Source organism: Arachis ipaensis, chromosome B6 (genome assembly GCF_059453495.1).
Source record: "Arachis ipaensis isolate K30076 ecotype BB chromosome B6, ASM5945349v1, whole genome shotgun sequence".
NCBI classification, from domain to species: Eukaryota; Viridiplantae; Streptophyta; class Magnoliopsida; order Fabales; family Fabaceae; genus Arachis; species Arachis ipaensis.
Window position 1 is genome coordinate 125,651,649 of NC_142441.1, and position 5,397 is coordinate 125,657,045.

The 5,397-nt window shown below is 34.5% G+C and overlaps 1 long non-coding RNA gene across 2 annotated transcripts; it reads right to left on the bottom strand.

Annotated features, from left to right (window-relative positions):
- Positions 1–2,434: 2,434 nt before the first annotated feature.
- LOC110264119 (uncharacterized) lies at positions 2,435–5,047 on the bottom strand. 2 transcript variants are annotated; one of them, XR_002349850.2, is made up of 6 exons: positions 4,658–5,047; positions 3,976–4,105; positions 3,605–3,904; positions 3,402–3,503; positions 3,037–3,312; positions 2,435–2,928 (listed from the first exon to the last, which is right to left on the bottom strand). It is a non-coding gene; the product is annotated as an uncharacterized LOC110264119 (long non-coding RNA). The 2 variants fall into 2 exon arrangements; XR_002349849.2 differs by having other exon boundaries at positions 3,605–4,105.
- Between the last annotated feature and the right edge of the window lie 350 nt (positions 5,048–5,397).

Genomic DNA, 5,397 nt, shown 5'->3' on the forward strand with positions numbered 1-5,397 from the left:
GATTTTGAAATTAAGTTTTGAAAAAGATATGATTGAAATTCATTTTGAAAAAGATTTGAAAAAGAAATTTAAAAAGATTTAATTTTTAAAATTAAAGTTAATTACTTGAATAACAAGAAACAAAAAGATATGATTCTAAAATTTAAAGATTGAACCTTTCTTACTAGGCAAGTAACAAACTTAAAAATTTTTTGAATCAATCACATTAATTGTTAGCAGTAATTTCGAAAATATGAAATAAAAATAAGAAAAATATTTTGAAAATCAATTTTTAAAAGTTTTCGAAAATATCTATAGAAAATGAAAAAGATTTGATTTTTGAAAAAGTTTTGAAAAGATAGGATTTTTAAATTGAAAATTTGACTTGACTCATAAGAAACAACTAGATTTTTAAAACTTTTGACTAAATCAAACCAAATTTTCGAAAATTATGAGCAGAATAAGGAAATTTTTTTTTTATTTTTTATTTTTAATGAGGAGAGAGAAAAATATAAAAATGACTCAAAACATGAGAATTCAAGATCAAAACACATGATGCATGTAAGAACACTTTGAATATCAAGATGAACACCAAGAACACTTTGAATGTCAAGATGAACACCAAGAACTTATTTTTGAAAATTTTTAAGAAAAGAAAAACATGCAAAATACCAAACTTAGAAATTTTCAATGTTTAGACACTAACAAATTGAAAATGCATATGAAAAACAAGAAAAGACACAAAACAAGAAAATGCAAAGATCAAATAAGGAAAATCATCAAGAACAACTTGAAGATTATGAAGAAAAATTCCATGAGTTTTCGAAAATTTTAATGAAAATTAAAAATATGCAATTGATACCAAATTTAAAATTTGACACCCTACTCAAAGATGAAACACAAATTTTTTGGTTTTTATGATTTTATAAAATTTTTTTATTTTTTCGAAAATTAATTGGAAAAGGAAAAAAAATAAGGAATTCAAAAGTCTTAATGAGAATTCCAGGAATCATGCAATGTTAATTTAAAGCTCCAGTCCAGGAATTAGACATGGCTTACTAGTCAGCCAAGCTTTCAGTGAAAGCTTCGGTCCAAAACACTAGACATGGCCAATGGCCAACCAAGCTTCAGCAGAACATTACATACAACAGCAAGATTGATAGAAATCAACAAGCTCTTGTGATGATAAGTTGAAACCTCAGTCCAAAAGATTAGACATGGCTTCACAGCCAGCCAGACTTCAACAGATCATCATGAAACTCTAGAATTCATTCTTAAAAATTCTGAAGTCATAGAATACTTTATTTTTTTTTTTGAAACTTTTTTGAAAATAAAAATAATAAAAACAAAAAACTTAAAATTAAAATAAAATTACCTAATCTGAGCAACAAGATGAACCGTCAGTTGTCCAAACTCGAACAATCCCCAGCAACGGCGCCAAAAACTTGGTGCACGAAATTGTGATCTCAACGGCGCCAAAAACTTGGTATGCACATTCATAATCTCAATTCTTTTTCACAACTCTGCAAAACTAACCAGCAAGTGCACCGGGTCGTCCAAGTAATAAACCTTACGTGAGTAAGGGTCGATCCCACAGAGATTGTCGGCTTAAAGCAAGCTATGGTCATCTTGTAAATCTCAGTCAGGCAGATTCAAATGGTTATGAGGTTTTGATAATTAAAATATAAATAAAATATAAAACAAGATAGAAATACTTATGTAATTCATTGGTGAGAATTTCAGATAAGCGTATGGAGGTGCTTTGCTCCTTCTGAATCTCTACTTTCTTACTGTCTTCATTCAATCATTCATACTCCTTTCCATGGCAACCTGTATGTTGGGGAATCACCGTTGTCAATGGCTACCGTCCGTCCTCTCAATGAAAATGGTCCAAGTGCGTTGTCATCGCACGACTAATCATCTGTCGGTTCTCACTCATGTTGGAATAGGATCCATTGATCCTTTTGCGTCTGTCACTACGCCCAACACTCGTAAGTTTGAAGCTCGTCACAGTCATCCCATCCCAGATCCTACTCGGAATACCACAGACAAGGTTTAGACTTTTCGGATCTCAAGAATGCTGCCAATTGATTCTAGCTTATACCACGAAGACTCCGATCTTTCGGAATGGAGGCTAAGAGATACACGCTCAAGCTATTGTAGATAGAATGGAAGTGGTTGTCAGGCACGCGTTCATAGGTGAGAATGATGATGAGTGTCACGGATCATCACATTCATCAGGTTGAATTGCGAGTGAATATCTTGGAATAAGAATAAGCTTGAATTGAATAGAAAAATAATAGTACTTCGCATTAATTCATGATGAACAGTAGAGCTCCACACTTTAATCTATGGGGCGTAGAAACTCCACCGTTGAAAATACATAAGTGAAAGGTCTAGGCATGGCCGTGAGGCCAGCCTCCAAACGTGTACAATAGTCAAAATAGGAACATTAGATGGTCAAAAGACATAAAATAAATCTATAAAAGTAGTTTTTATACTAAACTAGTATCTAGGATTAACATAAATGAGTAAATGATGCAGAAATTCACTTTCAGGCCCACTTGGTGTGTGCTTGGGCTGAGCATTGAAGCTTTCACATGTAGAGACTTTTCTTGGAGTTAAACGCCAGCTTTGGTGCCGGTTTGGGCGTTTAACTTTAGCTTGTAACTCAGTTCTGGCGTTTAACGCCAGAATAGGGCAGGAAGTTGGTGTTTAAACGCCAGTTTGCATCATCAAAACTCGGGAAAAGTATGGACTATTATATATTGCTGGAAATCCCAGGATTTCTAGTTTCCAACGCAATTAAAAGCGCACCAATTGGGTTTCTGTAACTCCAGAAAATCCATTTCGAGTGCAGGGAGGTCAGAATCCAACAGCATCTGCAGTCCTTTTTCAGCCTCTGAATTAGATTTTTGCTCAGGTCCCTCAATTTCAGCCAGAAAATATCTGAAATCACAGAAAAACACACACTCATAGTAAAGTCAAGAAATGTGAATTTTGCATAAAAACTAATAAAAACTTAGTAAAAACTAACTAAATCATACTAAAAACTACCTAAAAACAGTGCCAAAAAGCGTATAAATTATCCGCTCATCAATCGGCAGGGCTGGTGGCAGAGGTAGAGGCAGAGGAAACCGCTAATGCGGAGGAGAGAAGACCACTGGCGATGTACGATGCCAACCTGAAGCAGCGATTCTTGTGGGGTTCAGAGGCAATCTCGTGCCAAATCCTATCAGGATCTACCACTGAGGTCTCGGAGTTGGTTTCATCGTTCCCACTAGGTGGTTGAGATTGCTAGGTGACAGCCTCCAACCTCTGCGTATAATCCTCCTGTGTCACACACATCATGATTAGGATAACAGTTGAATAATTGACTTTAAACCAAATAAATTTGAAACTTAGGATTAATTTAAACTCACATAATGGGCTACTGACTGCTCGTCTGCAAATCTCTCCTTGTTGGTCTTCAAAGTATGGGTATACTTAACGGTCTTCACCAGTGTTGCCTCACGGTCCAACAACTTAGATTACAAAGTAATATATCAACTAATAAAATAAATGAACAAATTAAATAACTAATTCAAGTAACTACTAAAATATTAAAGAATGACAAAATTCTTACCACTCTGCTCTTCATCTTCATGAAGGTCGCTGACCCACATGTATACTTCGACAACCCTGAGCGAAGCCCTGTTAGCGACGTTCGTTAGACAGCGATGCTTGAACCCCTCATTATGAGTAAAATAGGCCTCCAGTTCCTTCTTGATGGCTGGACAGATCCAGGACGTTAGGTGGTCGCACTCCTTACGAACATTGCTCAACATATGCTGAAAATGTTTAGCTGTCTGGTGGTCTTAGATCTTCCTGATCATGAGATTATGCTCCGCATCCCATATGAGTTTCAACCGCACAAAGTGATTCACTAACATTAGTTAGTCGGAATAAAATACAGTTCAAATACAGTTAATTAATTCAACATTATTGGGTTCTTACTGTCCACTTCTAAAATCATTGATCTCTGGTCTAAGTTGGGATCTGTGTGTAAGTTGGCCACGGGTGGTCATACATCGACTTAATGACGTCGGAGATCTTCTGTGTGCAAGCATTGGGGTTTGGTGCAAACCTAGCAGAGAAAAAACCTAATATTAACAAACACATAAAAATGCATAAACTTAATATTAACAAACGTAAAATTAAAAAATTGTATGTACTTACGCCTGCATGCCATCGAACCAAACACACTAAATGTGAGTTATGGTGGCTGAATGGCTTTAAGTTAAGGCTTATATATGCTAGGTCTGGGTCCACTTGGGCCCAAATTACTTGGTTTAGTCCGTTGGCCCAACTTTGGGCCAAAACCTTTAAGATTAGAGTTTTAAATCGCATTTTAAATATTTCTACCTGTCCTAATAATAAATCATAATTTCTTAGCCTTATTTACTTATAATCAAATTTTCTATCAGACAAATCTCAGCCGGTACTGCTGGTCAAAACTCCAATGCGCGTTTTTACGCAGAAAACTATGTTTTCCGACTCAGAAAAAATTACTAAATCCAAATATCATATTTAAATTATATGATTCCGATTGTTAGATTTTCTAATCATATTTGCTCCTATTTAATTTATTATTTAATTAATTATAATTGACTGGATTTTACAGGTTCCTATTACTCACCAGCTTCTTCAGATACTCATAGCATCGTTTATTGCGATGCCCTGTGCGTTCTATTATCCAAAAGAGCTACAGAACAAGTTGGTAAATCGGCTGGAATGGTAGTGGTGCTGGTTGTGCGGCTGCTGTTGCTTTTGAAAAAAAAAGAGAGTATGAATCGATGAGACCTAAAAGACTATTGAGAGTATATATAAAATTTGGTATATGTTTAAAGGATAAGAAAGCAAATGCGAATAGTTCTAGAAACAAAAAGAGAATCATAAAAAAATTTTACAAAATGAGAAGTAAGATAGTTTTTTACTAAGAAAAAGAATAAGACTAGTTTGGGGCAAAACTATAGCAGCGAAGGAGAGAATATAGAGTTCGAAGATGAAATTCTCAAAATTTGGAGAATGAAAACTCAATTAAAGATGACATTTATTTAGTGATGAAAAAGCGGCAGTAACATATTTTAAAAAGGAGCTAATCAAGAAGGAGAAGAAGGCTAGCCGAATCCAAGGAGACAACATCATATGAGAACTTCATTTACATGGTATGTCAACGGAAAAAAAAAAATTACATGAGAATAAGGAAATTTTCATGACGATCCAAAAAAACAAAAATACATAAATCAATATATGATATGATATATCAACGGCCAACGAGTCTAATAAACTAACATAATTAGGTGATCGTTCTACTAATTAAATAGAAAGATAACATGTTTTGATAATTAAAACGAACAAATAATGCACAAAGTATTT